Below are 26,260 nucleotides of genomic sequence, written 5' to 3' on the forward strand. Positions count from 1 at the left end.
AGTGGCAGAAATTAAGGCTGAGATGCAACTTATGGAAGTGAAGCAGAAGAAGATTGGAGATTCCATTGGATAAAGATGCTAATCATTATCTAGTTTACAATTAAACCTACCTTATACAGTCAGTAGGGATTGAAAGGGTATAATCTCTAGGGTCAGTTATGGGTTGAAGAAGGAATTTAAGGGTTTTATGGTACTGTGTGTAATCTGTAATCTTGACAGTGATTTAGTGCAGCGGGCTTGTGTGTTTCCCGAGCTCAACGTGGACGTAGCTTGCTCAAAATAGAGCAAGTGAACCACGGTAAAATTCTGGTTGTTCTTGTGCGTGTTGGTTGTGATTCTTGATTGTGATCTTTGTTTGGTTGATTCTTGTGTGCGTGTGGTTATAACAAATTGTTTGTTTTTTAGAAATAGAAATGTAGTTGACTTGAAACAAGTTGAAATCAATTATGAAAACTGATTCTTCGGGAAAAAAAATAAAAAAAATTTAGAAACTCATGCGTGTTTGAATGAACTCGTGCGTCCATGAGTGAAATCACTCAGGAAGCGAGCTCAGAAATTTTAAAGCTTTGAAGTTGAGTGCTTGCAAAGAATTTTCCTAGTAAAATGGTAAGTGGAAAAGTTCAAATGACCCCAAAAATTAAATTCAAACTTTATCAAAATATGAGAGATTTCACTATCAAATTGATTTGAAGTTGATATATAAATTAATAGCAGAGTTGAATATTATGGCATTTGATATGTTGTCTTGGTAGTGCAATCCAAACGATGAGAAAGGAAATATTTTCAAGGCAATCGTCACCTGTTTTGTTGTGGTATTGGGGGTGATTTGATTCTTGTACTGGAATGTAAAGAAATCAAAGAATTTGGTTTTTCCACTGCCGCCATGTCCTCATGGTTTACTATTAATCAGACACCTTCCATTTCTCGATTCTCACCTAGCTAAATCATTCACAAATTGAGTAGCTAATATTCAGACATCCTTCCAGTGCTTTCGAGGTTTGATTTACAGCGAAATATGGACACAAAGCGGGCAAAGAAGATTTTGTTCTATGCCGAAAAGATTATTCTTGATCCTGTTATTGAGCGGCATAGGAATATGGTAACGGTTAAAGGAGAAGGGAAAAGGAAGGATCCCTTATAGCACATTTTTTCTTGGTCATGAACTACTTCTCCAGCTTGTAAAGGTGAGCTCACCACTACCCACAATTTATTTCCAAGCCAGACCTTGTAAATAGGACCATAGATGTACCCTAGCCAATTCTGTGAATTATACAGCAAGGTGAGAACCAAGCAAATGGAAGATATTTGATTAATGGTAAACCAAACCCGGTGGCAGTGGAAATATCAAATTCTATGATTTCTTTACATTCTAGTACAAGAACCAGATCACGCCCAGACCCACAACAACACAGGTGATGATTGCCTTGAAAATCTTTCCTTTCTTTTCATCGATGGGATCGTACCACCAAGACGACATATTGAATTCCATAATATTCAACTCTGCTATTAGTTTGTAAATGAATGGAAAATAAGTACACATCCTACCCTACTTTGATAAATAGGGTTTGACTAAGGAGAATTGTTTTCGTTTTGGAGGATCACAATATATTTCGTGTCACATCAGTGATTATGAGAAATGTAGATGATTGGGAACATTATTGTTAGGAATTAAACTAAGCATGTTTGTATGTTTAGTTCTATTAAAAGTGATTGTTATTTTTATTTAAATTTGTATTTGTGTTTTGATTTAATCATTTAATGTTAGGATTCGTAATTATATTAGAATTAGGGTTTAACTCTTATAAAGGAATATGTTTGTCAGTTTATATCTGAGAAGAAAATGGGTAATAGAAAATGAGTAATAAATCAATCAACACAACATCAAGCCACAATACAACACAACAAGCACAATGGATCAAGCAAAATTGAACTAACATGCAAACATACTTAGTTTAATTCCTAGTAGCCTACCTTGTTTGCATGCTTAGTTTGATCCATTGCGCTTTTTTTTTTTTTTTTTCCTGCATGCTTAGATTTCATAGTTGTGATGATGTGGCTTCTTATTTGCCATGGTGGAAGTCAACTTTAGTTTTAAGGGTCAAACAAATGATGCGAAAATGTTTTTGGGCAAACACATGCATATCGTGATTTGGTTATCACACTTCTCATACTCAACTTCTCTACTCTCCCTTTACCTCAACAGATTCGTGACTCCAAAGAACCTTCCAAATTGCCATTCATCTTACGGTTATGGAGAAATTGAAGACAGGTGGAGGCTGATCAAGGAAGGGTGCATGTGTATTTAACATCGATTGATGATGGAGAAATGTAGATCTCATATTGGAGGAAACTTAGGGTTTTCGGATTGGGTGTGTTCTTTCCCTTTTGTAAAGTTTTCTTCTCTGCTTTGTCCATTATTCTGTACTGTTTGGCTATTAATGAGAATACCCTACTGTGAGCCTTGGAGAGTGGATGGAGGTTGCAAAGTTGAACCACTATAATTGTTGTGTCTTGTGTTCTTTGCTGATTTTCTTCATTTGCTCATAGTTCTATTAACTGATTCCTAAATTGTTTGTTAAATTTGTTCAATTAGATCTAGTTAGTAAACCCTAGAGTTCTAACAAATTGGTATCAGAGCCTGGTTGAAAGTTCAGCTAGGGTTTCGCTGGTTTGCTCGTGTTTCAACTTAGTTTTGGGTTTTCTTAGCTGTTTACTTTTCTATTGTTGTGTTTTTTGAATCTATGAGAAAAAAATGTCAACTAAGTTTGAGCTTGAAAATTTTATAGGTGAAAACGATTTTGGATTATGGAAAATGAAGATGGAAGCAGTGCTGATTAAGGAGGGTTTGACCTTAGCTTTGAAGGGGGAAGCTGAGTTACCTGATACCTTAACTGATGCAAAAAAGCAAGATACGTTGAACAAGGCCAAAAGCTCACTGATCCTCGACTTGGGTGATAAAGTACTTGGAGAAGTCAAGAAAGAAAAAAAAACTACTACTAAGATATGGAGCAGGTTAGATTCTCTTTACCAGTCAAAGACCATTCCTAATAGATTATTTCCAAAACAGAGTCTATTTGGGTTTAAGATGGATAAACAAATATCACTTAAGGATAATAAGGATGACTTTCTTAAGATTATATAAAATATAGAAAGCATCTCAGTTGAAATTGATGATGAGGATCAAGTGGTGGTCCTGTTAAACTCTTTACCCAAAACTTATTCAAATTTTGTAGAAACCTTGAATTATGGTAGACAGGCTCTGAAGCTAGAAGAGGTTATAGATGCTATCTCAGCTGAGGACACTGAAAATAGGATTAGAGAAAAGAATGTGAGTGATGGTGAGGGTCTTGTAGTCAGAGGAAGACCTGAGAAGAAGAACTGGAAAAATAGGGGGCAGAATAGATATAGGTCAAAATCTAAAACTGGAAAATGGAAGTGTTTTTTCTGTCATAAGGTAGGTCACCTTAGGAGAGATTGCCCTGAGAGGAAGAAAAATAAATATGAGAAGGAGAGTGACGGAAGTAGTGCAGGAATATTATCAGAGGGTTATGAGAGTTCAGAGGTCCTAGTTATTTCAGAAGGCAAGATTAGTGATGAATAGATCTTAGACACTGGCTGCTCCCATCACATGACACCTAACAAGGAGTGGTTCAGTTCCTTTCAACCTTTAGATGGTGGGAAAATGATGATGGGGAATAATGTTGTTTGTCATATTAAGGGAATAGGCTCTGTTAAGTTGAATCTCCATAATGGATTAACCAAAACCCTTACTGATGTTAGATCTATCCCTGACCTCAAAAGAAACCTTATCTCCTTTAGGACATTAGACTCTATAGGTCTAAGTTATAAGGTTGCTAATTTAATTCTTAGTGTTTTGAAAGGGTCTTTGATAGTTATGAAGGTTGAAAAGAAGAATGGTCTATATGTGTTGAAGGGTAGAACTAATAGTGGAGTGGCTGCTGTTGGGTCAACTGAGGGGTAAGATAAAACCATTATGTGGCATCAAAGACTTGCCCATGTCAGTGAAAGAGGTTTAGGAGAACTTAGTAAGTAAAACCTACTATGTGGAGATAAAACAGGAAGCCTGACATGCTGTGAGCATTGAATATTTGGGAAAATGAGTAGAGTGAAATTTGTGATTGGACAACACTACTCAAACTCACCTCTTGAATATGTGCATTCTGATGTATGGGGCCCATCTAGGAATTATTCCCTTGGAGGATGTAGGTACTTTATCAGCTTTGTAGATGACTACTCTAGGTATGTTTGGATTTATTTCCTCAAAACCAAGGATGAAGCATTTCCTAGATTTAGGGAATGGAAAACCATGGTTGAAAATCAAACTGGAAAGAAACTAAAGAATTTGAGAACTGACAATGGTTTAGAATTTGTCAATGAAGAATTCAATAATTACTGTAGAGTTCATGGGATAGTTAGACATAAGATAGTGAGACACATTCCATGATAGAATGGTCTTTGTGAAAGGATGAATAGAACCATTCTAGAAAAAGTGAGAAACATTCTATCATGTTCTAAACTGTCAGTTAAGTTTTGGGCAAAAGCAGCCCATACTATAGTTTATTTGATAAATAGAACACCTTCTTCAACTATAGGTTTTAGGGTCCCACTTGAAAAATGGATTGGTCATCCTGTAAACCTGGAAAATCTTAGAGTTTTTGGGTGTCTTGCTTATGTTCATGTAAAGGAGGACAAATTAAAACCTAGAGCCATTAAATGCATCTTCTTAGGATACCTAGATGGAGTTAAAGGCTATAAGTTATGGAATTTAGAATTTAAGAAGTGTATTATAAGCAGAGATGTTGTTTTCAGAGAAGATATTCTACCTAGTTTAGAAGGTAAATCTGATGTATCAGAGGGCTACTATCTAGGATTAGATCACTTAGAACTAGAAGTGCATGACTCCAATTTTAGTCCAGGTCCGAATCAAGGTGGAGTTAAGGTTAAATGCTCATGAGAATGAACCAAATGCTAATCATGAAGTAGGTCAGGAGGCACCAGTTGAAGATGCATCAAACTTGACAAATTATATTATCAAGGGATAGAACTAGAAGAACAATCAGACCTCCTAATAGATTAGGTTATGCAGACCTAGTTGCTTATGCACTTTAGGTGGAGGAAGAGATGAATGATGAGCCTAAGACCTTCCAAGAAGCAGTTTCAGGACCTGAAAAATTAGAATGGAAGAGAGCAATTGAGGAAGAATTCGATTCTCTTATGAAGAATAATACCTGGATTTTGGTTATTAAACTAAAAGGTTGTTGAGTGGTCAAATGCAAATGGATTTTCAAAAGAAAAACAGGATTAACATCTCAGGATGCACTAGGTACAAGGCTAGGTTAGTTGCAAAAGGATTTACACAAGTAGAGAGGGTTGATTACAAGGAAATTTTTTTCTCCAGTGGTCAAGCATACATCTATCAGGGTACTACTCTCACTTGTAGTTCAATTCAATATGGAATTACAACAACTCGATGTGAAGACAACCTTCTTGCATGGGGATTTGAAAGAAAGCATCTTAATGGAACAACCTGAAGGATACAACTGTGCTACATGTAAAGTTTTTCTGTTAAAAAAATCATTATATGGTTTGAAATAGTCACCACAACAGTGGTATAAGAAATCTGATTCTTTTATGATAGAAATTGGATTTGATAGATGTAAATTTGATAGCTGCTTTTATTTTAAAAGAATCTCTAATTTGACTTAATTTTTTTACTGTTGTATGTGGATGATATGCTTGTGGCATGCCATGATAAAACTGAGTTGCTTCAATTGAAGAAGTTACTGAACACCAAGTTTGAAATGAAAGAGTTGGGACAGGCTCAGAAAATTCTTGGTATTTTTATTATAAAAAATAGAGCTCTTGGAAGCTTGAAGTTAGTTCAGCAGGACTATGCTGAGAAAATCCTACAAAAGTTCAACATGTAAGATGAAAAGATTGTCCAAACTCCTCTTGGAGCCCATCTGAAGCTTTCACATGAGTAGAGTCCACAGACTGAAAAGAAAAACTGGAGATGGCAGAAATTCCTTATGCAAGTGCACTAGGGAGCTTGATGTACTTGATGGTGTGTTTAAGACTAGACTTGGGTTTTGTTGTAAGTCTTCTAAGCAGGTTTATGAGCAATCAAGGAATGTCTCACTAGATGGCTTTGAAGTGGATTATGACATATTTGAAGGGAACTAGATCAGTGGGCATTGTGTTTAAGAAGAATCAAAGTTATAATAGTTGTGTTGAGGGTTTTGCTGATGTAGATTATGCAAGAGATGTGGATAGGAGGAAGTCAACCTCTAGTTTTGTTTCCACTTTGTGGGGAAATGCTGTTACTTGGAAATCCAAGCTACAACATATGGTTACTCTGTCTTCAACAGAGTCAGAGTATGTGTCATTGACAAAGACAGCAAAGGAAGCTACCTGGTTGAAAGGTCTTGTAAATGAGTTAGGTATTGAGCAATAAACAGTGAAGATAAATAGTGATAGCCAAAGTACAATCCATCTCTGTAAAAACCAAGTGTTCCATGAAAGAACCAAACACATAGATGTTCACCTTCATGTCATTAGGGAAATGATCAAAAAAGGGGAAATCGAGATTGAAAAAGTTGATGGTTCACACAACATCCCTGCTGATATGTTCACTAAAGCAGTTCCAATTAAAAAAAAAAAGGCTTTGTATGAGCCTTCTTCAAGTTCAAGAGTGAACATATGCATTCCAAGGCCACATGGGGTGACAAATCAAGAAGCCAAGGTAGAGAGTTGTGATGATGTGGCTTCTTATTTGCCACAGTGGAAGTCAACTTTAGTTTTAAGGGTCAAACAATGATGTGACAACGTTTTTGGGCAAACACTTATGCATGTCGTGATTTGGTTATCACACTTCTCATACTTAACTTCTCTACTCTTCTTTTACCTTAACAGATTTGTGACTCTAACGAACCTTCTAGATTGCTATTCCTCTTACGATTATGGAGAAATCAAGACAGGTGGAGGCTGATCAAGGAATGGTGCATGTGTATTTAACATCGATTGATGAAAGAGAAATGTAGATCTCATATTGGAGAAAACCTAGGGTTTTTGGATTGGGTGTCTTCTTTCCCTTTTGTAAAGTTTTCTTCTCTGCTTTGTCCATTATTTTAACTGTTTGGCTATTAATGAGAATACCTTACTGTGAGCCTTGGAGAGTGGATGTAGCTGCAAAGCCAAACCATTATAATTGTTGTGTCTTGTATTCTTTGCTGATTTTCTTCATTTGCTCATAGTTCTATTAACTGATTCCTAAATTGTTTGTTAAATTTGTTCAATTAGAGTTAGTCAGTAAACCCTAGAGTTCTAACAATAGTTTTATGATTATTTGGATTAAACACAGCGACGATTACGGGTTCAACAAAGCAACTTGCTTGTAACTGTATGAATAACAAGCAGTTTTATTGATTAATTAGTTTTACTTTATTAATTGTTAACATTTTATTCATGAAATACATGGAAGTGGACTCAGACCCAAAGGAGAATTGCTAGCTATAGTTAATTATGAACTAAATTAGTTGATCTTAGAAGAAGCTGAAAAAGGCTAATGAAGCCCAATTGAAGGAAACCAGCTTAAAATGGAGAACAAATTAATATGGCAAGAAGGAATGAATTGGTAACATTAAGCTTGAGAGTGACATTGTCACATTAGTAACAAATAATTAACTTTTTAAAAACATTTCCTGATAGAATTTGAGGCAGGTCTGACTCCTCACCCAATAAGTCCTTGTTGAGTGGGAGGATTACCCTCTCTTATAAACCAGTAGACTTGGGCGTGCCTATTCAATGTAAGACTCCAACACTCCCCCTAATGGTCAAGCTCATATGTTGGGTGATGCTTGTTGATAGAGATAGTTGTTGGCTCTATCTCCTCACCCACTGGTCAAACACCCAACTCAATTGAATCTGGACTCTAATACCATGATAGAATTTGAGGTGGGTCTGACTCCTTACCCAATAAAGTCTTATTAGGTAAGAAGTCAAGCCCACCTCAAATTCTATCATGTCATAGTATTAGAGCCATGATAGAATTTAAGGTGGGCTTGACTCTTCACCCAATAAGGCCATTCTCACCCAATAAGGCCTTATTGGGTGAGGAGTCAGGCCCACCTCAAATTCTATTATGATAACAGAGCCTAGGTTCAGTTGAGCTTAGTGTTTGACTAGCGGGTAAAGAGTTAGAGCCAACAACTACCTTTAATTCTTAATCTTTAATGAAAAGCTAAGATCGATAATTCTTAATACTTAGCTTGATTGGGACTTAATTTGTTAGCTTGCGATGTAAAAACCAGAAATCGTCTTTTTTTTATTTTTTTTATTTTTAAACATGAGATGGCTAATGCTAAAAGCCATGTTATTAAATAAAAAAGTCAATATATTTTGTAAAATACAACGTTATTGCACATCAACTCGATTTTCTTTTTTTTTTTTTTTGGTATCTTTTACTAAAAATTTATAATTCACTGTTTTAAAACTCATGTTTGTTTTTCAATTTTATAATCAACAAAACCTATAATTTAATGTATGGTGTAGTTATAGTTATGAAAATGCTAAATAAAACTAAATAAGCATTTTATTTTGCAAATACTGCCCATTATTAAGTCTAACGCGAAAATGTTAAATGAGCATTTTTTGTTTCGACTCAGTTTACATGTATCTTGATTAATTCATATATTAATCGTTTACCTAAATGAAAAGAACATTAATTTGATGTTTCTTTTTGTCATTTCGATGACTTCTATGAAACTGATAAATGCAGAGTTGATTTGGTTTGAATTCTTTAATATCTAATAAGCTTAGGCGTACAGATAATAATATAATCAAAAGTTCATAAAAAAATTAAATCAACAAGCGCTACATTTTGGAATCTACTTCTAGAGCTAAGACAGCTTTTTCAAAATAAGTGGGAGTATAGAGTATTATTATTTGCAATTGATTAAAGCTAGGGAGAAATGAGAAGGTGCTGTTTTTGTATGAACCACGTCAAAAACATGATATGTATATAAATCAAGTAATTTGTTTAATTGGCTTACCTTCCATTTTCGAAGAGTATAGATATATTCATATTCAGGTGTTATAGTTTCTATATTATTCATGGGATTTCGTAATCTAAGTGTCGTGTTATCACCATCATTTTGAGAGGAAATGTAGAGTTCATCTTATTATTAACTTAAGACTTTTAAGCTCTCCACGTTTAAGGCAATTCTCTTATTTCTTAATAACATTAAATATCTATTATTTGATTTCCGTAGGGAAATATACACATGCATTCTCTCTAAAATGTAAAAATTATGAAGTATAAATATACTTCACACACACGTAAATGATTTCATTCGTTATAAAATATGAATTTACATATAAAACTTGAACTGTAATAATTAAATATATGAATCCTAATTTAAATTATTATTAATCTTAAATTTTATTTTAGAAGGTTCCTTCATCGCATGTACAACATTAATGACGATAAGTGAAAATGTCAAAAACAGAAAGAACAGAGGAGAAGGAAGCAAAATTTTGGAAAGTTAATATTTCATTTTTCTTAATGTTCTGGAATACCAGCTTTACAATTTATATACAAGAGAATTGTATCGATCCTTGTCAAATTGCATCTACATCGTTCATATTGACATAAACAAACACAAAACTATATCTTCTTCACCATTCGATCTGAATAAGAAGAGCCAGCTTCTCTACAGCAAGAGCAAGTTGCATCTCCAGAATCATGAAGAACACGTGAGAGAGCTGGATGTTTTTCTTCTGCTCTAAAAACGACTTCGTATTAGGGCCATATTATGAATACAAAAACAACAATTGGGATTGCCGTTCTTGTACGCTTCGCTTGAGTTGAAGCTTGAACATTTTATTCAACATCGTCCCTCAAGCTAAACTCAGCAAAGACTAGATAAAAAAATCATTCAGGATACTGTCAACATCATCCCTCAAGCTCAAGCTTAGCTCAGCTCAACTTATTTACTGTCAACCTCTTTCTGTTTCACTTTCTTCTGCTTCAGCTGACTTTGACTTGGAATTTGAAGCTTGCTCAGGACAGGCTAATCGTCCCTCAAGCTCAAATTCTGGAGATGAGGAGGCAAAGAGACGAAGTTGGTTGTGAAGAGTTCGAAAGCGAGAGCTGGAGAGGGGTTTAGTTAGAATATTGACAATTTGAAAAGTGGAGGCAACATACTATACAACCAGACGTTTGGATTGAACCATTTCCCGCACAAAATGCACATCAATTTTGATGTGTTTAGTGCGAGCATGGAAGACGGGATTAGAGGTAAGAGGCCCTGCACTTGTGTTGTCACACCAGAGGACAAGAATGTGGGGAACAGAGATATGGAGTTCTCAAAATAAATTCTAAAGTCAAGCTATTTCAGTGGAAGCTTGGGCTAAGGCACGGTACTCTGCCTCAGTAGAGGATAAGGCTACCACCTGTTGTTTCTTGGAACACCATTGGATCAGATTGGAGCCAAGGAAGATGCAATATCCACTAGTAGATTTTTGATCATATGTGCTACTAGCCCAGTCAACGTCAGCATATCCTTCACGCTATAATGTGGGACCTTTACTGAAAGTTAAACCATGACTTAAGAGTCCCTTTGATATAACGAAGGACATGTTTGCAAGCCTGCTAGTGGTTAAGAGTTTGAGCCTTGAGAAATTGACTCAATTTGTTCACTACAAATGATAGATTAGGCCTGGTCATGGTGAGATACTGTAAGGCCCCAATGAGACTTCTGTAGACAATAGGTTGTTCAAAAAGGGGACAATCATCAAGACTTAGTTTGGACCCAAGAACCATCAAATTGGCACAGGGATTAGAATTTGTCATGCCATATTTGAGTAGAATTTCCTGAGCATACTTCCTCTGATTAAGTTGAAATCCTTGACTAGTATGAACCACGGAAATGCCTAGAAAGAAGTTAATAGAGCCGAGAATTTTGAGACTGAAAGTATTGTCCAAATTTGTCACCACTTGTTTGTACAACCTCTCCTCCAGTCAAGTATCCTTTGAATATCCTTTAATGAGAATCTCGGAGATACATGTTTAGAGAATGAGTTGTACTTAGATAAAATCTGTGTAAGCATATAAAATGTCATGTAGGATCCAAACTTATAATTTCAAAAACTTTAAGAATTTATCTGGAAAATACACAATTGAAACATATTTATAGGGTGGAAGATTCCAAAAGTTGTTTCACAAACATTTATCATTTACATTATTTACATCATGATTGTAATAACTTCTTTCCACTAGTATTCTTATAAAATATACTATAATAGACATACATACTTATTAAATAAGAAGTAATTGGGCCAAAAATTTTCTTTACTAAACATATAATTCTTTACATATACAAAAATAGTATACACATAAACTTTAGCAATGGTGGATAGTGGTGCCATTCCTCTCCGCTTCTGGACGTCCATCCGACTGTTTCTCCCATATTCCCTGCAAGAACATGGAAAAACAACGGGGTGAGCACAAAATGCCCAGTAAGTAAATCCTCTACTCCTTTATCCCCGCAACTTGTTCTGTGGTTCTTTCCGTACTCTATTCTTCCTCTTCTTCATTTTTTCTTTGTTCTTTCTCTTTTCTTTCACTGTTTCTAGTTCTCACTGTTCTGTTCTTTCTCTCTAATTCTTTCTGTTCTTTCTTTCTAAATCTCTCTGTTCTTTCTTTCTTTCTTTCTACTCCTTCTTTCTCGTTCTTACCAACCATGATAGAAATCATGGTAACATGCATGAATGGAATGCACATGCAATAATGCATAAAAATGCATTTTCTTTCTTTCTTTTCTAATTCTTATTCTATTTCTTTTCTTTCTTCTTCTTTTCTTGCTTGCTCAAGCTCTTCTTTTCTTTTGTTTCTTTTCTTGTTGGCTCAATCTTTCTCATTCTTTCTTATTCTTAGTCTTATTCTTTCTTATTCTTAGTCTTATTCTTTCTTATTCTTCTTATTCTTTGCCGATCGGACTCGGTTGATGCATGGATTCGGAACCTTGGCCGTGTGAGTGAGTACAGTCCTCATCTACATGCACTCTTGCGGACTGTACAAATTCTTTCTTTCTTCTTAGGCCACTCAATTAAGGTGGCGTGCATGTAGGAATTCTTGTTGGTACAACCCTCATCCACATACACTCTTACGAGTCGTACAAATTCTTCTTCTTCTTATGCCGCTCACTTAAGGCGGCTGTCGAACCGGTTGTCACAGTCACAAAATTAAACCTAAATACCATAGTTAGCTGTAAGCAGGGTCGAATCCATAGAGAGCAGGACTAACAACCTAATGTATTTTGAGTAGCGGAAATGAAATTGGAAATTTGATTAATTAAACTAAACAAACTAAATGCAAATAATAAAAGCGTGAAATTAAAACAAATGAAGACTTTATAATAAAAATGTTGCCATTATGGTTTTGGTTCGACACGAGACCAACTCACACAATTCTCTTCCACCCTCTATGATCCCCTAAACCTACAAGGCAAGGTAAATGAATGAAATGGCTTTTCAGCACTCTAGGTATAATCTATCCTGTCTCATCGGATCACTTAAGTTCGATTGGTTAAAGACTATCATTGAACGCCGATAAACGCTACAAGACAATACCACTAGTTGGTACGCGATTAACAAATACAATTTGTCAACACGTAATATCCAATCAACCAACTTCACAATAAACGCAACAACAATAGAAATGAAATTAAATCCGAGCACAACTCAATTACAATTGATGCGAAGTAATGAAAAGCAATATTCATCATTTAATTATTTCAAACCAATGTCTATCATTCAGCAAGTTCTATGAAAATATTAAATCATAATGGACAACAATATTCGTCACAAATTATGTTCAAACCATATTAAAGTATCGAAATCAAATATGAAACGAAAACAAATATAATTCGAAACACAATACTGCCAAATGTCCTACAATCGGGCTCATACAAGTAGTCGAGAGCTGATGAGCAGAGCTGTGGAGTCAATCTCCATCTCGCCTACGCCGTAACAGACAACTGGGAACTTAGCTGCTCATGGTGGTGTCGACAGAGGCTAAAGTGGTGGAAACAAAGCTGATCATGGCGGAGAGGAAGTAACCGACAGCGATATGATGAGAAGAAGGGGCGAAACGATAAACGGATAGCCTGAAATACGAGCAGTTGCACTCGCCAAAAAACGTTAATTTTCTGGCAGGTCTTCCAAAAAATGGTGGTGGAAATGGGATCTGAAGGTACCTATGGAAAGCTCTGGTGATAGGAAGTTGAGATTAGGTCCTGGGGAGGTGAAAGGTCACCGGAAATGAGCGAGATCGTGGCTAGAAGATGAAGATGTGTGGCGGCGAGATGGCGGATTCCGGCAGTAGCTGAAGCTTGGAATGGATAGATCTGGTCGTGGGGAGGGAAGCTCAGCTACCAGGGAGCCCAACCGTCATTGGAAAATGGTGAAATCACGGGTAGAATGCGAAAGGTCGCGGCGGCAGAATGCCAAACATCGCCGGAACTTAGCGTGATTTGTGGTGGTGATTACGGCTAATGAAGATCGGTGTAAATGGAAGCCTAACTGTCGCCGGAGTTTGCCAAAATAGGGAGACAAAGCGTCACCAAAAAATCTACATGAACAGCCTCCACGTTCACGACCTTTCGCTTTATTTTTATAGACAAACTGAAAAACATCACTTTGGTCCTTGCACGATTGAAAAATGACAAAATTAACCCTTATAAATATGACAGTTCACCCCTTAAACATCATAAATGAGACAAAATCACCCTTAATCCATAAACCACAACCTAATATCAACTCATACCCTTTCCAAAATCATTCCAAACATGTTAAATTCATAAGAAAAATATTAGGAAGCAATTTTCGTGAATAAATTCATAAATTCTTTAGTTATCTCAATATGATTTCATTTTAATCACACATAGGGTCATTTATCACCAAATTAGAGTCACTTTCATGACTCTGACACACTCCCCAACTTACTCTTTGCTCGTTCTCGAGTAAAGTTAAAAGAACTCTTTCAACATTCTCACAAAACCATACACAATCATATTCATCAACAAACAAAACAGTCATCAAAAGGTAAAGTGAAGAATTTGAACATAACAAGCAAACAATACAATCCTAAAAAAAAAACTAAAGTTTCTATCAAGATTTGCCTAGCTCCATTCAAGCTTCTCAAACACACATTTCATGTTCATATCACAAGGTTAAAATGTCATGCAAAACTCCCCAACTTATGTACATGCAAAATAATGCTCATTTTCCACACAAGATTTTGACATATAATTTCTTTTCATTCATCACTTGGTTTTTTTCTTTTTCTTTTTTCCTTAACTTCTTGTTTTAACTTCTTAAGCTTTCTAGAAGGTTCGTGTAATGGGCTTTAGGTCAATGACTCCTAAACCAGATGGCTATAGGGCACTAAGTGTAGAACACTCTTTGAACTTACTCACCCGAACCAACTAGGCTACAAGTCAAGACTTATACTATTTATTTCTTTATTTCTCTATTTATAAAGCTCATGATCTATGTAATGACTTCTAAAGCTTTCTAGAGAACCCATGTAATGAGCTTTAGGCCAACCGCTCCCAAGCTAGATAGCTTTAGGGGATTAGGTGTAGAACACCCCTCGGGCATACTCACTTGAGTCAACTAGGCTACAAATCAAAACCAAATCATCAAGCAACATTTAAGCACTTTTAACACACGCAAGATAATAAATGAAAATTTGCTCCATGGGCATGTAAAGTATGTGGGAGACTTGCATAAACACTAAAATACATGACATTTACACAAAACAGTGTCTAACCACAATTATGGACAAACCTAGCACAAAACAAAACCAATAGTTCAATGTTTAAAATCATGTTGCAACAAACAATTTTCAAAAACCTCACAAAACCTTTCAACTAGCACCTCAATTGCTTCTAAAATATGCATGAATTCATTAAAAAATTTAAAAATAACTCACCTTAGTTCACTTTAACCACTTTTGGACTTACAAGAGTAAGATTCAATATATTTTCAACAAAAAACAACATCATCATGCCACAAAAATTTAAGCACAATCCATTCAACACACAATCTCCACAAAAGCATCATCAATAACACTTCACAAAAATATCACAATCTCCATAATAGCATCATCAACAACACTTCACAAAAATAAAAATCAATCAACACTCCCCAACTTAAAATGTCATTGTCCTTAATGACCCACAACTACAAACATCCTCCTCAACTTAGCATCAAATGATCTCAAATGACAATATGATCAATAACATTAAAATCATGCAACATATTTGAGAAACAAAAAATCTAACAATAACAGCATATAAGGTGGAGAGATACAACCTGAGGAACAATGGTGGGGTTGTCACCAACGGAGTTCGTGGAGCATGCGTAAGCAAAACCTTGGACTAGTTAATGAGTTTCCAAACATGGCAACTCCTGCAAAGACAAAAACAACAAAAACATAAAAGCAGTAAAAACATATTTACAAAGGTGGGTTGCCTTCCACAAGCGCTAAGTTTAAAGTCGTCAGCCAGACTAAGTGCACTGACATGACTAATGTGGTTCTAATAAAGAACAATCCTCAATCACCTCTCCATCATTAATGCCATCAACATAAGGTTTAAGTCTTTGGCCATTCACTTAAAAACTTGTCCCCTTTTAGGTTTTGGATTTCAATAGCTTCGTGAGGGAAAACATTAAGAACAATAAAAGTGCCATCCCATTGTGACCGAAGCTTCCCCGGAAAGAGGCAAAGCTTAGAGTTAAAGAGCCACACTTTTTGATTAAGAGAGAATGACTTCCTAACAATGTGTTTACCGTGAAAAGCTTTAGTCTTCTCTTTAAGATGCGAGAGTTCTCATAAGCTTCGTGTCTTAACTCATCTAACTCCGAAAGTTGGAGTTTCCTATGGTCACCGGCTGTGGTCATATCAAAATTGAATTTTCTTGTGACCCAATATGCTATATGTTCAAGTTCTACAGGTAAATGACCTGCTTTCCCAAAAACTAACCAATAAGGGGACATGCCAATAGGGGTACGATATGCGGTTCGATAGGCCCAAAGTGCATCATTCAGACGCATTGACCAATCCTTACGATCGGGCTGTACCATTTTCTCTAAGATAGTCTTAATTTCCCTATTAGCATGTTCCACTTGTCCACTAGTTTGAGGGTGATAAGGTGTGGCAACTCGATGGGTGATTGAGTACTTTTTCAATAGTGAGCCAAAGTGCCTATTAGTGAAATGTGAGTCACCATCACTGATGATGGCGCGCGGATGACCAAAATGGCTAATGATGTGCGATTGAACAAAGTTGACAACCACCCTATGATCATTGGTCCTAGTGGCAAAGGCTTCTACCTATTTAGACACATAATCCATTGCAAGCAAGATATATTCAAAGCCAAAAGATGAGGGAAATGAACCCATAAAATCAATACCCCACACATCAAACACTTCCACAATCAAAATAGGATTCAGGGGCATCATATCTCGTCGACCAATATTCCCTAGTTTTTGACATGAAGTACAAGCACGACAATAAAAGAATGCACCACGAAAAGAGTGGGCCAATAAAAACCACACTGGAGGACCTTTAAAGCGGTCCTCTTGCCACTATAATGACCACCACAAGCTTAAGAATGACAAAATGCAAGTACACTACTAAACTCGTGGTCGGGAGCACATCTCCTAACTATCTGGTCTGCACATACCTTGAAAAGGTCCAGGTCTTCCCAAAAATAATGCTTGATGGTTGCAAAGAAATGATCCTTATGAGTTTTGGTCCACCGTAATGGTAATTGTCATACGGCTAAGTAATTGACTACATGGGCATACCAAGGTGCTTTGGATTGGGATATTGCAAATAGCTGCTCATCCGGGAAAGATTCATTCAAACATTGACCAGGGACATACTCTGTAAAGAGTCTAAACAAGTGGTTGGTGACCATATTATCACTACCTTTTTTATCTTTGATTTCTAGATCAAACTCTTGCAACAACAAAATCCATCCAATTAGTCTAGGCTTAGTGTCTTTATTGGCTAACAAATACCTAACTACAACTTGGTCTGTAAAGACAACTATCCTAGACCCAAAAAGATAAGACCGGAACTTATCAAGGGAGAACACTACTACAAGCAACTCTTTCTCGGTAGTGGTGTAATTACACTGAGCATCGGAGAGGGTCTTGCTTGTATAGTAGATCACAACCGGCTTTTTATTCCCCCGTTAGCCAAGGACTGCACCAATAGCATAGTCCGATGCGTCAGACATCACTTCAAAAGGTAGGGTCCAATCAGGAGGTTGCATGATAGGTGTTATGGTCAATGCTTCCTTCAAAATGGTAAAGGCAATCATACAAGAGTCATAAAAAACAAATGGCACATCTTTAGCAACCAAATCACACAAAGGCTTAGAGATCTTGCTAAAATGTTGGATGAAACGCCTAAAAAATCATGCATGGCCTAGGAAAGATCTAATTTGTTTGATCGACAAAGGCAGTGGTAGTTGAGAAATCAACTCTACCTTTGCCTTATCCACTGCTATCCCCTTCTTGGAAACTACATGACCTAAGACAATTCCCTCTTGAACCATGAAATGACTATTTTCCCCACTAAGAACAAGATTTGTCTCTTTATAACGTTTCAACACCGACCCAAGTTTTTTGAGACAATCATCAAAAGATGCACCAAACATAGAATCATCCATGAAGACTTCAAGGAATTGACCCACCATGTCAGAAAATACTGATAACATGCACCTTTGAAACATTGTCGGTGCATTGCATAACCCAAAGGGCATACGACGAAAGGCAAATGTACCAAAAGGACATGTTAACGTGGTCTTTTCCTAGTCTTCGGGGGCAACTGGTACTTGGTTATATCCGGAATAGCCATCTAGAAAATAATAGAAAGCTTACCCTGCAAGTTTTTCTAGGATTTGGTCAATAAATGGGAGCAGGAAATGATCCTTCCTAATGGCTAGGTTGAGCTTCCTATAGTCAATGCAAACTCTCCATCCTATAAGAGTACGGGTAGGAATTCGCTTACCTTTTTCATTTTCAACAACGGTGAGGCCACTCTTCTTAGGTACAACATTGGTTTGACTCACCCATTGGCTTTTTGATATAGGGTATATGATACTCGTATCAAGCCATTTGATCACCTCTTTCTTCACCACCTCCTTCATGTTCGGGTTTAACCTTCTTTGAGCTTCACGCACTAGTTTAGCATTCTCTTCACAAAATATGTGATGCATGCACAAAGAAGGGCTAATCCCTCACAAATCGGCTACCGACCAACCGATTGCTTCCTTATGTGCTGTCAAGACCGCCACTAATCTCTCCTCTTGCTTACTATCTAAGTTGGCGGCAATGATCACAGGTAAGGTCTTGTTGGGTCTTAGGAAAACATACTTTAGAGTATCAGGCAAGGCCTTCAACTCTAAGATTGCTAGAGACTCAATTGACCTCTGTTGTGTTGTATTAGACAAATGTGGTAAGGGTTCATACTTGATATTCCAAGGTGGACGCTCTAGAGTGGGCGACCTAGCCATATACGCACTAACCTCCTGAATCTCATACATGACATCAAGCTACATATCTCCTCAACAAACGGATTCATCACATAACATCTATGGGGCGTGAGCCTCCACTAGACTATCAATAGCATCCATCAACCATGAAACACTCGTTTCCACTAGACTATCAATAGCATCCATCAACCATGAAACACTCGTTTTCATCCTCACGCATCGACCCTAAGCCAGCATTAAACACATTAAGTCTTAGTTTCCTATTCCCAAACGACACTTCCATCTCTCTTGATCTATAGTTAATGCAAGCATTTGCCGTTGCTAGAAAAGGTCTCCCTAAAATAATCGGTGGCATACTTCCACTGCTCGTATACTTTATGTCTAAGACAAGAAAATCCACTGGAAAATATAGTTCCTCAACCTTAACTAACACGTCCTCAATTAGGCTCCTAGGCATTTTGACCGATCGGTCAGCTAACTACAAGATGACTTCAGTAGACTTGAGCTTACCTAAGTTAAACTGTTCATACACGACAGTGGGTAATAAGTTCACGCTTGCCCCTAAGTCTAAGAGTGCTCTATCAATCGTGACATTACCTATCACACAAGAAATAATAGGAGCTCTAGGATCCTTTAACTTCGGGGGAATGTGGTTTGAGACAACTGCACTTACATTTTCTGGTAAATGTACAGTTTTAGGTGTGTGAGATTTCATTTTCCTCTTTTGCGTGCACAAGTCTTTAAGGAATTTGGCATAAGCAGGTACTTGCTTAATGGCATCTAAGAGTGGAATGTTAATCTGTACCTGCTTAAACAACTCAATCATTTCCTCAATTCTAGCACTTTTCCTAGTAGTGGGAACATTTGAGGGCTCTAAGCACTGAGGAAAGGGTGCTCTCAGTACGTACGATGCAAGGGTTGGTTCATTCTCCCCAACTTTCTCCTTACCCGGTCTTTGAACACTTGACTCTACAAGTGGCTTACTCTCACTCTCTTTGGCTTGGTCCCTACCTAGACTTTCCTCTTCTTTACCCTGGACTTTTACTTTCCTCTCAGGCCTAATTAGCTCTCGGCCGCTTCAAAGAGTCATCACGACCTTAGCTTGTTTGAGAAGAACCACTATGGTTATCTATGACTTGACTAGGCAATTGGTCTTGTTCCCTTCTATTGACTGCTTCGGTTATTTGACCAATCTAGGTCTCTAGCTTATTAATAGATTGGGAATAAGAATGTAGAAGTTGGGTATTCTGCTCTAAATCTTGGAACCTAGCATTCATGTCGACTTTTTGTTCCTTCATGGTTTGGAACATTTGAGCCATCACTGATTCTAGTGAACTAGGCACTGGAGTGGGTTGCTGAACGGGCGGTGGGATCTTAGGTTGGATGGGTGGTTAGATTGAAGGTTGCTCCCTATAATTGCCTTGTTGATTGGAAATATTGTTCTTGTATGGCATATTATTAAGGGAATTCTGGGGTGGTTGTGGCTTCCATGAAAAATTAGGGTGGTTACGCCACCCAGGATTGTACGTGTTCGAGTACGGATCATTTCGTCTCTGGAAGCCTTGTGCAACTTGCACTTGCTCCTCAAAAGAGTCAGGGGCAGGTTCCTCAACTGGATGGTCAAGAGTGGAGTGCATGGCAAAAACATCTTGGTTCATCTTCTGAGACGATTGTATAGAGGATTGCCCTTGTATAGATACAAACTGGTCAAATCGGTGGGCCAACACCTCTAACTTGGAACTAATGTCATCTAACCGTGACACCTTATACATGCCACCCTTCTTGGATGGCTGCCTTGAGATAGGCATTCTAGACGCAGAAATGTGTTGCATTGATTTTTTCACTTAAGGTCTCAAAGAATTGCCATAACTCATTCTCGTCCTTGTGCATAAATGTTCCTCCACAAAAGGCGTCTACCATATTCCTATGCCTTTCAGTCAGTCCATCATAGAAACTATGAACTAATTGCTACCTAGAGACTGCGTGATAGGGACACTTCCTAAGCATTTCCTTCAAACGTTCCCAACTCTCATAAAATTCCTTGCCATCAAGTTGAGCGAAACTAGTAATGGCTCGTCTTATGCTGTTGGTTTTACCAATGGGATAATACCTTTTTAGGAATCCTTGTTGCATTTGGGTCCAAGAGATAATGGACCCTACTGCCAAAGAATTGAGCCATTGTTTGGCTCGATCCTTAAGTGAAAATGGGAATAAAATTAAGCGCACGACATCTTCATTCACATGTTGAAGTCTAACTGTGGAGCAAACCTCTAAAAATTCATCTAAGTGTCTGTATGGCTCCTCATTTAAATTCCCATAATAAATTGGCAACAATTGGATGACACTAGTTTTGATCTCATAGTGTTGTTTTTGGACATTATGGATACGGATACATGAGGCTGAAGTGTAGGTGGTGGGTGCAAAATGTTGGCTAAGGGGCACATTTGCGGGTTCATCTTGGTCAGCCATCGTATGTGCTTGTTTTCTATTCCTCTTACAACTGCGTTCAATTTCAAGATTCAAAGGTAATAACTCTTTGTTACAAGACCTTCTAGTTTGTATTCATCAATCAAACACACAAAAGGCTCAACAAGCAACACAACAATAATCTCAAAGAAAATTAAGTAAATGCAAATCCTAAGAAACAAATTTTAATAAGCACACGAAACAAAATAATCTAAAATCTACAAAACTATACCCAACAAAATTTCACACAACAAATATGTTTAATCAAAACTAAAGTTATCAATGCAACCTAAAAGAATTTAATACTAAGAACAAAAATTAAATCCTAGGAATAAAGAATCAAAGGTTAAGAGAATTTCACAATCGGGTCGTGCAAGATCTATAATGCTCATGACACGTTGAAGCGTTTTCCCAATTGCAATTTCCTGCAAAACAAAAACAAACACAAATGAAACTATTCCAATGAAAATAAAATGAAGTAAAAATGATATTACACAAACAACCTAAAAAGAAAATAATTAACCAATAATGCAAAGAGACAAACTAAACAGAACATAAAAATTAAACAATTCACCCAAACAAACAATCACTACAAAGAAAATAACACAAACAAAAACAACAACTAAAATAAACATAGAATAAAAACTAATGACTACCCAAACACACAAAGTCAAAAGCACGTTGCTCCCCGGCAACGGCGCCAAAATTTTGTCGAACCGGTCATCACAGTTACAAAATTAAACCTAAATACCGTAGTTAGCTTTAAGCAAGGTCGAATCCACAGAGAGAAAGACTAACAACCTAATGTATTTTGAGTAGCGGAAATGAAATTGGCAATTTGATTAATTAAACTAAACAAACTAAATGCAAATAATAAAAGCGTGAAATTAAAACAAATGAAGACTTTATAATAAAAATGTTGCCATTACGGTTTTGGTTCGACACAAGACCAATTCACACAATTCTCCTCCACCCTCTACAATTCGCTAAACCTACAAGGTAAGATAAATCAATGAAATGGCTTTTCGACACTCTAGGTATAATCTATCATGTCTCACCCGATCACTCAAGTTCGATTGGTTAAAGACTATCATTGAACGCCGATAAACGCTACATGACAATACCACCAGTTGGTACGCGATTAACAAATACAGTTTGTCAACACGTATCTTCCAATCAACCAACTTCACAATAAACACAACAACAGTAGAAATGAAATTAAATCCGAACACAACTCAATTACAATCGATGCGAAGTAATGAAAAGCAATATTCTTCATTTAATTATTTCAAACCAATGTCTATCATTTAGCAAGTTCTATGAAAACATTAAATCACAATGGACAACAATATTTATCACAAATTATGTTCAAACCATATTAAAGTATCGAAATCAAATATGAAACAAAAACAAATATAATTCGAAACACAATACTGCCAAATGTCCTACAATCGGGCTCATACAAGTAGTCGAGAGCTGATGAGCAGAGCCATGGAGTCAATCTCGATCTCGCCTACGCCGTAACAGACAACCGGGAACTCAGCCACTCATGGTGGCGTCGACAGAGGCTGAAGCGGTGGAAACAAAGCTGATCATGGCGGAGAGGAAGTAACTGACAGCGATATGATGAGAAGAAGGGGCAAAAATGACAAATGGACAGCCCAGAATATGAGCAGTTGCACTTGTTGAAAAACGTTAATTTTTCGGCGGGTCTTCCAAAAAATGGTGGTGGAAATGGGATCTGAAGGTATCGATGGAAAGTTCTGGTGATGGGGAGTTGAGATCAGGTCCTAGGGAGGTGAAAGGTCACCGAAAATGAACGAGATCGCAGCTGGAAGATGAAGAGGCGCAACGATGAGATAACGGATTCCGGCGGAAGCTGAAGCTTGGAATGGATAGATTCGGCCATGGGGAGGGAAGATCAGCCACTAGGGAGCCCAATGGCCACAGGAAAATGGCAAAATCACGGCTGGAATGTGAAAGGTCGCGACAGCGGAATGCGAAACGTCGTCGAAACTTAGCGTGATTTGCAGTGGTGATTACGACCGATGAAGATCGTTGCAAAGGGAAGCCCAACCGTCGCTGGAGTTCTCCGGAATAGGGAGACGAAGTGTCACCGAAAAATCTGGATGAACAGCCTCCACGTTCACGACCTTTCGCTTTCTTTTTATAAACAAACTAAAAAATATCACTTTGGTCCCTACATGATTGAAAAGTGACAAACTCAACGCTTATAAATATGATAGTTAACCCCCTAAACAGCATAAATAAGACAAAATCACCCCCAATCCATAAACCACAACCTAATATCAACTCATACCCTTTCTAAAATCATTCCAAACATGTTAAATTCATGAGAAAAATATTAGGAAGCGATTTTCGTGAATAAATTCATAAATTCCTTAATTATCTCAATATGATTTCATTTTCATCACACATAGGGTCTTTTATCACCAAATTAGAGTCACTTTCATGACTCTAACAGCGGCGTGTATGTGGAAAATTCTTCTTATCACCCACGGGTTCCCCATTGCAACAACCTATTCTTTTCTCTTCTTTACCATTTTTCTTTCTTTAATTATTTAGTGCTTTTCTTTCTTTCTCTTTGTTCTTTCTTTAAGTTCTCATGCATATGCAAATATATGCATGTGGGTGGCTCATGCTTATGTTTCTTTCTTAAGTGCAAGTATGCTATGCAAAGATGCAATGTTGCACAAAATTAAGGTTCTCTACTTATGCACATGCTTCTCTTAGACATTTCATTAAACAATAAGCATGCATACTTAAATGCTAAGTTAACTATAGTTTTATTTCTTTCTTAAACCATCCATTATTGGAGTAAAACTCCTTGAATCATTACAAATCCTGGTCAAGAAATACACTTCAAACATTCTACTCAATTTCTCTTTAAACACAACCAATTTTCACTTGGTCACCCCAACATCAATTCTACTTCTCAAGGCTCACTTCTACTCATCAAAATCCATCTACTTATCAACATCAACATCAACATCCTCCACAATCAATTTGAAGCTTATAAGCATAAACATGCATATCAAATCATCTGGTTTCTTAAATCTTAACTTAGATTGGATTTACTTACCTTTGGCTTGAGTAGTTCCACAAGAAACTCTTTATCCTTGTTGGATTAGTTCTTACTCTCAAACCCTAAGCATAAACCTTATAAGACTTCCATACTAACATAAATTAATCTCATATCTAGAGTAAGAATCCTTACCTCTTGATGCTTAGGATCAAATCCAATCAAAATCCAACAAAAAGCCCTTAAATCTTCCTTGGAAAATTGATGGAAACATGAGAGAATTAGGGGGTAGAGGTGGCATGTGGGATAAAGCAAATGAGAGGGTTTGTGTGCTTGAACCCTTAATATCTCATGTAACTAAGAATTCTGTCCCATTTTACCCTAACAATTTCTTGGAAATTCTATCCTTGTCCTTTAATTCTTTACAAATTCACCCCTATTCCAAAATATTCTCCATGAAATTTTCTTACATTTCACTCACCACTTTTCCTGCTAATTAGGGGTAGAATGGTCACTTCATCCCTATGGAAAATTCTCTAGAAACTTTATAAGAAAAATCAGTCTGATTTTTTTCGCCTCGATGAAAAATTATAGAACCTACAGCACCGCGGCGAAGCTTTTTCTTCGCCCTGGCGAAGTCTGGAATTCACACTTTTGTTAAGACTTCACCAAATTCAAGGCATCCAATCCACAATATCCGGAAATGAAAATAACCAAGGGTAAACAACAATTTTTAAAGGCAAATTTAACAAGAGTAAGCCATGTACCTCAAAGTGGGTGTTACAATCCGCCACCCCCCCCCCCCCCCCCCCCTCCTTAAAAGAATTTCATCCCCAAAATTCAAATGAACAACTCCAGGTAACGGTTCTGAATGTCTTGCTCTGCCTCCCATATAGCTTCTTCAATTTTATGATTTCTCCAGAGGATTTTCACTAAAGGGATACTCTTGTTTTTAAGCTCTTTAATCTTTCTGTCCAATATCTGAACCGGACGCTCTTCATAGACAAGATTCTCTTCCAAGTCCATGTCCTCTACAATCAGTATGTGGGAGGGATTACTTACATACTTCCATAGCATCGAGACATGAAACACATTGTGAACTCTGTCCATGCTAGGTGGTAGTGCGAACCTATAGGCTACCTTTCCTATTTGCTGTAACTTTTCAAATGGACCAATGTATCTCGGTGTTAACTTTCCTTTGTTACCGAAACGGATCACCCGTTTGTAGGGGGAAACTTTTAGAAACACTTTATCACCCACTTCAAACTCAATATCTTTTCTCTTCAAGTCGGCATAATTTTTCTATTTATCTTGGGCTTGTTTCACTCTGCTTCTGATTAACTTGACATCTTCAATCATTTTCTGAGTTATTTCTAGCCCAAGAACTGTGTCCAACTCATCTTTCTAGCCTATCTCATCCCAATGTAGTGGAGATCTACAACGTCTACCATACAAGGCCTTATAAGGAGTCATCTTAATTGTAAACTGATAGCTATCATTATAAGCAAACTCTACCAAGGGTAACATCTCATGCCAGGATACTCTATAATCCATACATCATGCTCTCAACATATCCTCAAGCACTTGATTTGTTCTTTCTGTTTGGCCATCTGTCTAAGGATGATAGGCGGTACTGAAAGCCAATCTGGTACCCAAGTTCCTCTGTAAACTCATCCAGAAAGATGACACAAATTTGGAATCTCTGTCTGATACTATTGTCTTGGGTACTCCATGCAGTCTCACTGTCTCCTTAACATATATCTGGGCCAATTGATCAGAAGTGGTACTCTCATTTACTAGAAGAAAATGGGCTGATTTAGTTAATCTATCCACAATCACCCATTTAGCATTATATCCTTTTTGAACTCTAGGGAGACTTGTAATAAAATCCATCGAGGTACTCTCCCACTTCCATTCAGGTATACTTAATGGTTGAAGGAACCCTGACGACCTTTGGTGTTCTGCTTTCACTTGCTGGCAAAGCAGGCATTTAGCTACAAACTCTACAATATCTTTCTTCATACCTGGCCACCAATAGCCCTTCTTTAAATCTTGATACATCTTGGTTGCTCCAGGATGAGCAATGTATGGTGTGTCATAAGCCTCCGTAAGAATTCTCTTTTCAACTCATTCTCTTGAGGAATGCACAACCGATTCC

At 37.2% G+C, this 26,260-nt stretch overlaps 1 pseudogene; it reads right to left on the reverse strand.

Annotated features, from left to right (window-relative positions):
* Positions 1-15,679: 15,679 nt before the first annotated feature.
* Positions 15,680-19,419, reverse strand: LOC116139971 (annotated as a pseudogene).
* Positions 19,420-26,260: the final 6,841 nt, after the last annotated feature.

Source organism: Pistacia vera, unplaced genomic scaffold, assembly GCF_008641045.1.
Source record: "Pistacia vera cultivar Batoury unplaced genomic scaffold, PisVer_v2 Contig1004, whole genome shotgun sequence".
Lineage (NCBI taxonomy): Eukaryota > Viridiplantae > Streptophyta > Magnoliopsida > Sapindales > Anacardiaceae > Pistacia > Pistacia vera.